Raw genomic sequence first — 12,652 nt, forward strand, 5'->3', positions numbered from 1 at the left:
TTAAATATGGTCTGTAATTTACTAGAGTTTCTTGCCGGTTTCGTGAAACTTAGGTATCATGCAGCTTTACTCTCCGAACGTTAGCTGAAAAAATTTCGAATTAATATAACTAAAAATATTAATGCTTTTAGAAAAAACATTCTTGGACTGGGAGGCGTCATGACCGCCATGATCTCCCTTGGGTACACACCTGTTTACATGTCAAATAAATCAAGAAAAATCATTATTGTTGGTTGGCATTTCTTCTAGTATTATTGATTTGAACCACTGTCTCGGCATTCCATCAACATCTGCAATGAAGGAAACGAATCATATCCATATTCCTGGTAAGACTTCTCAATAGAACCATTCCACGAGTTGGTCTAGGGGTTTAACATAGTACAACGCCATGATACTGGCGGTGCGGAACTGGCAGCCGGCATACGACGTGTCACGACGATAGCTGCCGCATTTTCGAGGAAGGAGGCGTGGAGCCTGTTGGGCTCCAGTGGGACAGAGTGGCAAGGTCTCGCCGAACGGGACAGCAGGCAGCGCGCTCGACACACGCTGTCACTTCAGGAAACGGAAGCCGCGCTATCGGCAACGGCAACTTCCACGGCGGTTTACTTGTTGCCTCGCTCAGGCAACGTCCGAATCCTTCTCAGATCCTCTCTGTACTGAACATGTACAGTTTTCTCCCGTCAATGGGTTCAAAAAGTTGTCCATTGTCAAAATAATAATAATAATAATAATAATAATAATAATAATAATAATAATAAACCCCGTGGAGGCCCGGGAAAAGAATAGGCCTCCGGTATGTTCTGCCAGTCGTAAAAGGCGACGAAAAGAACAAACCACTAATAGGGCTAACCCCCCTTTTAGTGTGATTACTTGGTTCAGGACAGAACTAAAGAAGCCTCGGACAAGCGCCGTCATGGTCGGGGACGGCGCTTGAACCCTATGCCCGCCCACAATGGTAATGACACTGCTAGCCAACTGGAAAATGATTTAAATCCAAATAGAGGTGTTTTGCAGGATATGCTTCCTGCAACCACCCTAGAAGGAAAACAAAGACAGAGGATGAGATGGTCAGATGAAGTTAATCGACACCTCATGTTCTGTTATTACCAAGCAACAAACCTAGGAACCAACACAACTGGATACAGATCACAAGTATACACAACATTTATTACCAGATACCCAGAATTAAAATTTTTAACAGAACAACGTCTAGCTGATCAGATTCGTGTAATAATAAAAAATAACAGGATACCCCAGTCAGAATTAGAAAACATCAAACAACAAGTACAACAAATACTGGAACAAAATAATGTGCAATTAGAAGAAGAAGAAAATACAGTAATGGACTCAAACATCCCAGAGCAAACAAACAAAGAACAACACGCATCAATTAAACAATCAGAGGAAAATGAAATTTTAAGACAGCCACCAGCACAAGCACAAATAGAACACGAAGTGACACACATGTTAGATATAGAAGAAAAATTTCAGTTGACATATATAGAATACAAAGACACAAATACAGACATTAGACCATTCTTGCATAGACCACCAAATAGCCCACAAGTCGAAACAACAATAAAAACTATCAACACAATCATACACAACAAAATAAATGAATACACAACTATGGAAGAGTTAAAACTACTGGTTTATGTAGGAGCACTCACTACACTAAATATACACACTAGGCAGATATCAGAACCAACCAACACACAGAAGAAACCCACAAAACCAGCATGGCAACACAGGCTACAGATCAGAATAGAAAAACTGAGAAAAGACATCGGACAGTTAACACAATTTATAAGAAATGAAATATCAGACAAAAAACGAAAAAGGTTAGGTAAAATCTCACAACAAGAAGCAATAGAGCAATTAGATGAAAAGAAGCAAAAATTACAAGCTTTGGCGAAACGACTTAGAAGATACAAAAAAAGTGAAAATAGAAGGAAACAAAACCAAACATTCAACACAAACCAAAAGAAATTTTACCAAACAATAGATAACACACACATAAAAATAGACAATCCACCAAACATAAGAGACATGGAACACTTCTGGAGCAGCATATGGTCAAACCCGGTACAACATAACAGGCATGCACGGTGGATACAAGCAGAAACAGATACATACAAGATGATACCACAAATGCCTGAAGTGATAATTTTGCAACATGAAGTCACCCGAGCAATTAATTCTACGCACAATTGGAAAGCCCCTGGAAATGATAAAATAGCAAATTTCTGGCTAAAGAAGTTCACCTCAACACATTCACATCTAACTAAATTATTTAACAGTTACATTGCAGACCCATACATATTCCCTGATACACTTACACATGGAATAACTTATCTGAAACCTAAAGATCAAGCAGACACAGCAAACCCAGCTAAATATCGCCCCATAACATGCCTACCAACAATCTACAAAATATTAACTTCAGTCATTACACAGAAATTAATGACACATACAACACAGAACAAAATTATAAATGAAGAACAAAAAGGCTGCTGCAAAGGAGCGCGAGGATGTAAAGAGCAACTGATAATAGATGCAGAGGTGACATATCAAGCTAAAACTAAACAAAGGTCTCTACACTACGCATACATTGATTACCAAAAAGCTTTTGATAGTGTACCCCACTCATGGTTACTACAAATATTGGAAATATACAAAGTAGATCCTAAATTGATACAGTTCCTAAACATAGTAATGAAAAACTGGAAAACCACACTTAATATCCAAACAAATTCAGATAATATCACATCACAGCCAATACAGATTAAGCGTGGAATATACCAAGGAGACTCATTAAGTCCTTTCTGGTTCTGCCTTGCTCTGAACCCACTATCCAACATGCTAAATAATACAAATTATGGATACAATATTACTGGAACATACCCACACAAAATCACACATTTGCTATACATGGATGATCTAAAACTACTGGCAGCAACAAATCAACAACTCAACCAATTACTAAAGATAACAGAAGTATTCAGCAATGATATAAGTATGGCGTTTGGAACAGACAAATGTAAGAAAAATAGCATAGTCAAGGGAAAACACACTAAACAAGAAGATTACATATTGGATAACCACAGCGACTGCATAGAAGCGATGGAAAAAACGGATGCCTATAAATATCTAGGATACAGACAAAAAATAGGAATAGATAATACAAATATTAAAGAAGAACTAAAAGAAAAATATAGACAAAGACTAACAAAAATACTGAAAACAGAATTGACAGCAAGAAACAAGACCAAAGCTATAAATACTTATGCCATACCAATATTGACCTACTCATTTGGAGTAGTGAAATGGAGTAACACAGACCTAGAAGCACTCAATACACTTACACGATCACAATGCCATAAATATAGAATACATCACATACATTCAGCAACAGAAAGATTCACATTAAGCAGAAAGGAAGGAGGAAGGGGATTTATCGATATAAAAAACCTACATTATGGACAGGTAGACAATTTAAGAAAATTCTTTATAGAACGAGCAGAAACTAGCAAAATACACAAAGCAATCACTCATATAAATACATCGGCTACACCACTACAATTTCATAACCACCTCTACAACCCTTTAGACCACATAACATCAACAGATACGAAGAAAGTAAATTGGGAAAAGAAAACACTTCATGGAAAGCACCCGTATCATCTAACACAGCCACACATCGATCAAGACGCATCCAACACATGGCTAAGAAAAGGCAATATATACAGTGAGACAGAAGGATTCATGATTGCAATACAGGATCAAACAATAAACACCAGGTATTACAGCAAGCATATTATTAAAGATCCCAATACCACAACAGATAAATGCAGACTTTGTAAACAACAAATAGAAACAGTAGATCACATCACAAGCGGATGTACAATACTAGCAAATACAGAATACCCCAGAAGACATGACAATGTCGCAAAAATAATACATCAACAGCTTGCCTTACAACATAAACTTTTAAAACAAGAAGTTCCTACATACAAGTATGCACCACAAAATGTACTGGAGAATGATGAATACAAATTATACTGGAACAGAACCATTATAACAGATAAAACAACGCCACATAACAAACCTGACATCATACTCACCAATAAAAAGAAGAAATTAACACAACTAATCGAAATATCCATACCCAATACAACAAATATACAAAAGAAAACAGGAGAAAAAATTGAAAAATACATCCAACTGGCTGAGGAAGTCAAAGACATGTGGCATCAGGATAAAGTTGACATCATACCAATTATACTATCAACTACAGGAGTCATACCACACAATATCCACCAGTACATCAATGCAATAGAGCTACATCCAAACGTATATATACAACTACAGAAATCAGTAATTATTGATACATGTTCAATTACCCGAAAGTTCCTAAATGCAATATAACACATACCGTACAGTTAATAGGAAGTGACGCTTGATCAAGGTCCGCGTCACTTTCCATTCTCAACCAGACTTAACGTCTGAGAAAGTAAAGAAATAATAATAATAATAATATTGTTGTTGTTGTTGTGTCAACACATAGATATGTGTCTACATCGCGTAGATCATAGCTAGCGTATCATCATGTGGTTGGCTGGTTGGATTAAAGATACCAAACTAGGAGGTCATCAATCCCTCCTACCTGGAGCGGACAAGTAAACAAAACTTCACACCAAAGAACGGCCTAGTGCGCGAAACCTAAGGAGAAAAACATCAAGGTCTGCCTAATGTCAATAAAGCCTAGAGAAAGGAAGAAGAAAAGTGGGAGAAACAAATAAAGGCGAGCGAGGTGCACCGTTCAAGGAGCAGCCGATAGTCCGCAAAGGCAGAAAGTGCGATGGGGGATACACTTCAACCACTTACCAGGGGCACCCCACCCAACAATTCCCAGAAAACACTAATAGCGACACGAACAGGGCGAGAGAAGCACAGCAAAACAGATGAAGAACACCTAGTCAAATAAAACACGCGAGGAGGAGGAGGAATAAGACAAAACAGCGGGTACGGCGAGGTTGGGGTGGACCACCAAGCCCAGAGAGCCGCTGTTCTTTCGTAGCAGAGGAGGTAAGAGGGCGTTCTGCCGAGGCGCCCTCACAACCCCCCCCCCCCCAACTCTCCCGCCCCATGATGTGCAGAAGCGATAGTAGCTATACAGAGTCAACTCGAAACCCACCTGAAAAATTTGAGGGGTTGCTCAAAGATACTTTCTGAGAATTTTGGCATCAGCGAGCAGTGGTCTCCGGTGGCTCCTAAGAGTAACTGCATTTCGTTTGATTTCTTACCCCCAATTATCTTTATATCTGTACTGCATTGAAAATAAATACACAACAGTGACGAGTGTGTGCGCTGTCTCTCTTGTTTTGAAACAACTTGTTCTATTCACTAATTGTGTTCGCTGTTCACATCAGTCATTCCCTCTTCAATCATTTCCACCACCACATTCGACACACAGCAGTTTGGATAGGTTTACTGACGAAGGTTTCGTCAGTGTGCATTTCGTTTATGGGCTCATTGAATACAATGGGAAAAGGGAACAATTATGCAATGCAGAGCTGTTACTATAGCGACGCCAACCAAATCATAGAACTTGGTTGTTACATTACTCTGTTTTAGCGACTGCATTTTTCAAGTTTTTTGCAGTTGAGAAGCATTATGACAAAAACAAAAGTATGAGGTAACGAACCGAAAAAATCGTAATTACATTATTACTCTTACGAACCATTAGAGACATGAATACCTTAAACCGAAATAATCAGAAAGTATCACCTAACAACGCACGAAACATTTTCAGTGTAGTTGAGGTTCTGCCAGAACAAGAATATGATGATCTGTTCACCATTGTAAACTCGCACAACACTGGTAGTGCGTCCTCAAAGATACCAAAATACTTCTTTATGTCCAAACCGTGGGCTCGACAGATGAAGTCTGGTGTCGAGGTCCTACATTAGACAAAAATCTTTCATGGGAGCAACGTACGAATGACATCATCACGTAAGAAAATAACAGCATCGACATGCTCAAATTAGCCCGTGACACAAACAATAGCGTGAACATTGACACGATCATCTACACTTATCTATCCTACTTTGGAATACTGTGCATACAGTACGGATGACGGGCAAAACCAACTCGAAAATTAATGGGGCAGCAGAAAGATCAATAGTAATTACAGTCATGCGAATAAATCCTGGAATAACTAACCAAATTGTTTACGGAGAAACTAACATTAAACCACTGAAAACATGCTGGCCACAACTCACTGCTACAACAAGATGTAACAGACATAAGCACACAACGATCACCACTGAGTTGTTTGACGAACCTTCCAGCAAATCCCGCTACCCGATCACTAAATAACCGTATGCACCAAAAAAATCATTGACATACACTTGATAAAACGCAGATGCAACGTTCGGCACAACAGATATTGACGAAGCACAACTATTTCGCTCAACAGACATCTCAAAAAAATTGGTTCAAATGGCTCTGAGCACTATGGGACTCAACTGCTGAGGTCATTAGTCCCCTAGAACTTAGAACTAGTTAAACCTAACTAACCTAAGGACATCACAAACATCCATGCCCGAGGCAGGATTCGAACCTGCGACCGTAGCGGTCTTGCGGTTCCAGACTGCAGCGCCTTTAACCGCACGGCCACTTCGGCCGGCTACAGACATCTCAATACACGAAGAAGCGGAAAACCCAAATGAGAACAGTACGCAACAAACAACGCAGAAACACAGACACGAGCATCAAAAATCGCCTGCTGAGGTTTTGGAGATGATCCCCCCCCCAAACAGCACGGCAAATATCCGAGTCTATAATGACCTTCCACCAAAAGATAAATAGAAAACCTAAGTGATATGAGAAAATCTGAAACAATCTATCAAACACTCTGACAAAATTAAAAAGAGCCGCTACTGCACTACGTACTTCTATATTTAGGCACAACATAGTATTATGCTCTGCCGACTAAGAGAATTGTGAGAAGCAAACAGTCATCTCATGGTTTGCAAGTTTTTACGTTTGCAGCTATGTGTTGTTTTCTTTTCACGTGGTATCTGAACCACTTCGCCAGTTGCCAGGCGCCGAGCGCACCTTTCGTTTCCCGGTGTTCGAACTCCAACCAAACCGTGAGCGGTAGGTCCAAACCCTTGTCGCCGCCCTGAGGATTCTTTAAACGATGAAAGTCAACACAAATCCAATGCCAACAAAATGTCTATCTAAAAAAAAAACAAGTTTAATCAAAGAGAAAGCCGCAGGACAAAACCCTTAACTAAAAAGCCCTTTTATCTACTCCCTCCTTCTCACTTGCAGCTATTGTCCACATTAATCTTTTATGAAGATTTGAAAGGAGCGAAGATTACAATAAACTTTCTGGTTTAAAAAGTTTACTTATATTTCACGCGGAGTTGACTCCAGTTTTTCTAGCCTAGGGATCTGATTCTTGAAGCTGAAATTCTCAGATTTTAGGTCCTCGTGGATGAACTGATCTAAATAAATTTGAAGATTGTTGTTGCAGAATGTTTGTTGTTGCGTTAATATATTTTGTCACATTTTAGTATATGATAGTCTTTTGATTTTTCATATTAACAAAGCCGGAATTACATTGTTCGCACAAAATACAAAAGTATGTCCGATCATTTCACAGACATGCTTATAACTGTCTCTCTCAGCGGAAATAACAGTACTCCAAAAGGTTTACAAGTTTTCTTGACAAATTTCTATTAGTTTCGATTATTATTTCATAATGAATCCAGAAATAAACATAATAAACAGGACTAGATTGCGTAATTAATAACAGAAATTTTAAGTGTGCCAAATAATTCGTAATTTCAAATGTTTCTAAAAAAAATAGTTTTAATTGTACATTCAGAACTAGTACTTATCGATAATAACATCCAAAATAAGGTAATACCTTTTCATAAATTTTAAATTCAAATATAACATGCTGTGTATAAAATTATATGACAGTTTTCAGAAAAGCAGCTGCGATAATATTGACCCGTCCAAAATTCGAAAGATAATACTGGTATCGACAACTACTGTTGTGGAAAAGTATTGCTAGAGGAAGATGTCCCGTTACACCTCTCAATATGAATTTACTATGAGCAGAGATTCAGCTTTGAGAGGTTTTCCATCATGATTTAGGCAAACAGAGTGAACGGTCGCACGTAATCTAAAGCATATCTGTCCCTGGTGATTGAATTACTTTTCAGTCCTTTAACACACAGTCCCGGAAATTAGTCGCTTGCACCACGACGCTGGTATCTTTGCGCTTCATTTTATGCTCATGAGTCTTCGCTGCCCATACCAAGTTGTACAAAAGAGAACAACAGCGAAAGCAACCGCTGGTCTAAGGTCTGACCAGCACAAAGTAAAACGTTATCAAAGTGTTTAGCAATATGCACCGGCAAACGTCCCGTGTAAAACGCTGGTTATCTCGAGGAAAACAAAAGATTTACGGAGAAGAATCTAAGGACCCTTGCAGCCCCCTACACACAGCTCAGCTCACGTACAGGACGAAGATAAGATACGAACAGCACGCACATAACTATTTGAGTTGCTCTCGTCACGCTCAATGACTGCGTAACGGTGGAAATAGTTGTTTCTATGGCACAATGAGAGGTACATGTACTACTTACTTGAGAGTGGGAGGATCGGAGTACGGTATATTTACAAATATGGCGACCCCGAAGTCGACAGCGCCAGTACAACGCTTAAAGTACTTCGCAAGTTTCCCTTTGCTGTTGTGCTTTAGCACAAGCGCAATGTACGAGTACGGTACATAAAAATACTAGTGCTAGCTTCAGTAAAAATACTCGTGCTAGCTTCAGTCCACACTTGGAAAGTGGTCAGCCGCACGCGTTGTCTGATAGTGCTTACGAGGAAGTTTTCACTGTGCCTCTGCATTATTAAATTATATGAACAGTTAATCTGTGTGTGTGTGTGTGTGTGTGTGTGTGTGTGTGTGTGTGTGTGTAGTAAGTACCTACGAAAAGGGAAGTTTATGATAACTGCGGTTTTAAAGAAATGCGATGAATTTGTTGCTAGATCACAGGTGCCAAATACCAATCATAAAAATAAAAATACAGTAACACAGATTACAGGCCAGCTTTTACTAGCGCAAATGCCGTTCTAGAAGTCTAAAGAGTAGGTGACTAATCTCCATCCTGTCGACTTTAACAATAGGATAAATGGGCGTAGAGCTATTAAATATGATAAACTCCCTCTCACCAATATGATACCCGTGCTCAGAAAGCGGCTGTTCTCGGGCTGGCAAGAGGAATGGTCGCGGACATCTAAAATCAGAGGCAGTCACTACACACAAGTTCATCCCCAAGAGTAATATCGTATAATAAGCCAAAAAATCAACGAGCTTCACAACAATTATAGCACGGCTGAAATTTAATCACTGGAAGTTCATCAGACACCTCTATCGACCAACCTAAGCGCCACCCCTCTGTGTTTGCGGAGAGGAAGATCACATGCACGTCCTTGCACGTAGTCTTCGGGCAGCCTCCAAAACTCGTTTTCATCCAAGGATGTAGCAACGTATAAACTACTGTACGAGTTCGTCAACAGTGCCGACATCAACATATACGTAGCTTCCTGCGCTGCCAATCTATTGCTCCTGCTGCTTAGAATGCCGCAGTCAGACCAAAGCTTAATCAACTGCCTATATCCTCACATGCTACTCTGCAGAATATGGAACGCTCAACCTCTAAATGCGTGTCACTATGTACCTCCTATGTATGCGCCTTTGAATACTGGTGAATCTAAACGTGTGGTTGCCGGCCGAAGTGGCCTTGAGGTTAAAGGCGCTGCAGTCTGGAACCGCAAGACCGCTACGGTCGCAGGTTCGAATCCTGCCTCGGGCATGGATGTTTGTGATGTCCTTAGGTTAGTTAGGTTTAACTAGTTCTAAGTTCTAGGGGACTATTGACCTCAGCAATTGAGTCCCATAGTGCTCAGAGCCATTTGAAACGTGTGGTTGTAATACACAACTTTGGTTCTTGTACACTGTTCTCCTGTTCTGTCTAGATGGTACTTTTAGGCCTGCACACATATTCAGATCTCTACCCGTAGCTTTTGAAACAATTCTAACAGGACATACAAAGAACATTTCATTGTTAATTTAGATAGTCATTAATGGGGATTGAATTGGGAATATCCAGAATGTGCAGCAACTGCCATTTATCATTTCTTATTGTGTTACCAGTAGGATTTTTGTAGTATACTACCACTGTGTATCCTGTGTTCCATATTCGTCTTGTTTACTCGTTTTTTGTATACTTTAATCGATCAGCCCTTTACTAATCCTATATTACATCTTACATCTTAAAATAATGTTTACCACGAATTGTCAAACCCAATTGTAATATAATATTTCCTGCGTTGAGATGGCCGTATGGGTACGTTCCGAAAGATAAATTTGGAATAAAACTCTGTATCCGTCTTCACAAACCTTTACAACTGAAACGCTTTCTTGGGGAATACCAGTAGATAACTTATCAATTACTACGATCTGTGACATTTCTGACAGGAAAGCACAAATCCAGTCGCAAGTCTGCGGCGATACTCCATCGAGCCGCAATTAATTGGGCCTCTCGTGAGAAACTGTGTCAGAAGACTGATGACGTGCAGGTATTCAGAATCTGGATCCATTTTACAGCCAAAGAAGAGCTTCTTTTGTCCTATAGACAGTCGCGTTCGGAAACAGTGTAGAGTGCCACCAGATATCCCTGAAGACAATATGGGCGCATTATCGACATATTTATAGATATTACAAGGACCACCGCATTGTAGTCGCAACTCTCGTCCTGCGCTTATAAACGAGAGCAATACTCATTCTTAGCAACATCGACTTTAAAGACATGTTTCCTAAGACTCAACTTTGCTTATCGATGAATGCAGCACTTGGTAAGAACCACCTCGCATCATTTACGTGTAATCTGAACGACGAATCAACGCACTTCGTAAAGAAAAAAAAAGGTTGACGGTGGATCCAATGCAATATTTGGATTTGTAATGTGATATTTATGTCATGAACTAACACAATATGAATAATAATGCCACATGAACATCCTTATCATGAGATTAAAGAGTCCTTATCGAATTGAACAAGTTTCAGGAACGGTGTATGGGATCTTCGTTAATATTTGCTTTCCTACCCATGCGTAATCTGCCGTTAAACCACAATACAATCGGCTGCATTTGGAGTAGTATCGTGACAGGAATGCACAGTTTGCTGATGAATGCCATCACACTATGCCCAGCGATTAATCGCAGTTCTTCACTACCCCGGACGACTGAAGTCGGCGTCATGGGAAAAGGTCCAATTCTTACAATGGTATGGAGAGGTTTTACTCTTAGCGTCATGGTGTGGGGAACCGTCGGGTCTGACTTCAAGTCACGGCTGGTAGTCATGACTGTGTGCGATGCTGAGATATTCCCATACACTGCAAGAACCCCAGATCTGTCCACAATACGGCATGTGAGGGACCAGCTCGAACGCCAACTCCGTCCCCAGTAGTAGTAATCGGGACATCGAAGACCAGTTGCAAAACTTTTAGGTCAGCTAGCCTCACGACAGGGTACAATGGTTTTTATGACACCCTTCCCAACCGAATCATTACATGCATACAGGTCAGAAAGGGTACAACGTCACATTGATAAGTGGGCCCACATACTGCCATACCCTATGGGTGCTTCACTTTTCGTCAGGCAGTTTAAATCGAATGCCTTCCAGAAGTCTAAGAGCTTGGTATCAGTCTAGGTGCCTGCCTTTCACATGGATAAACAAAAACGAGCCAAGCTTCATAAGATCTCTATTTGCGGAATCGACCTTGATTATCAAAGATACTGTTTTGAATGACAGTCACATCCCAGGGCTTATTTCAAGAATTTTCCTTTGTATCGGAGTGTAAATCATTTCTCCAAAATTTCTTGTCCTGCGCTGTTTGCAGAAGAGCAACTGAGGTGTTCAAAAAGCTAGGAAGAAATACGGGCTGAGTGAAGTAGTGGGGACGGGTGGAGAGTCGCATCTGCATGGTCAGTCAGTAAGAACATGGCCTGAGAATGGGGCTGGAGGTTTAACGAACAATCGACGACAAGATGCTTCCAGGCTAAGCAAAAGTTCGGATAACCAAGCGGTAGGGAAGGAAATCAGGTGCGTCCTTTTCAAAGGAATCGTCATTCGCCTCAATCGAATGAAGGAAATCTTGTAAAAACTAAATGTGAGTCACTAGAAAAGTCCTCGGATTTCTCTCTTCCCGAAAGCAATGCCTTAACCACTGAGTCACCGACTCGGTACGAAGACATAGCTCCGGGTTGTAGGCCTCGCTCTGTATTGTTTGAACGTTACGGAGTTTCAAACTTCTAAGTTCCAAAACCCTGAAAAGATTTTAGTCTTACGAAAAGTCAGTAAGCCAAGCGAATCGAAGTCGTATTCAGTCGCTCAGTGATCGTACTGGTCCCAAAGTTGAACGTTTGTGTTTTTTTGGTTCTAATAAAACCCCATGTCATTCCAAGCGTGTGTGTCAATTTGTACCTCTCTATCTACATTATTCCGTGATTTATTCCGTTTTCAAATTTATACTGACTTTTTGATCACCCGGTAAATAGG

General features: G+C 40.2%; 1 protein-coding gene and 1 long non-coding RNA gene across 3 annotated transcripts in view; one reads left to right on the forward strand and one right to left on the reverse strand.

The window, feature by feature from the left end:
* Positions 1–12,652, reverse strand: part of LOC126251908 (leucine-rich repeat flightless-interacting protein 2) — a 248,750-nt gene that overhangs the window by 199,441 nt on the left and 36,657 nt on the right. The window lies entirely within an intron of this gene.
* Positions 1–12,652, forward strand: part of LOC126251909 (uncharacterized) — a 177,189-nt gene that overhangs the window by 118,994 nt on the left and 45,543 nt on the right. The gene's annotated exons all lie outside the window — the stretch shown is intronic.

The sequence above is a fragment of the Schistocerca nitens genome, chromosome 4, assembly GCF_023898315.1.
Source record: "Schistocerca nitens isolate TAMUIC-IGC-003100 chromosome 4, iqSchNite1.1, whole genome shotgun sequence".
Taxonomy (NCBI): domain Eukaryota; kingdom Metazoa; phylum Arthropoda; class Insecta; order Orthoptera; family Acrididae; genus Schistocerca; species Schistocerca nitens.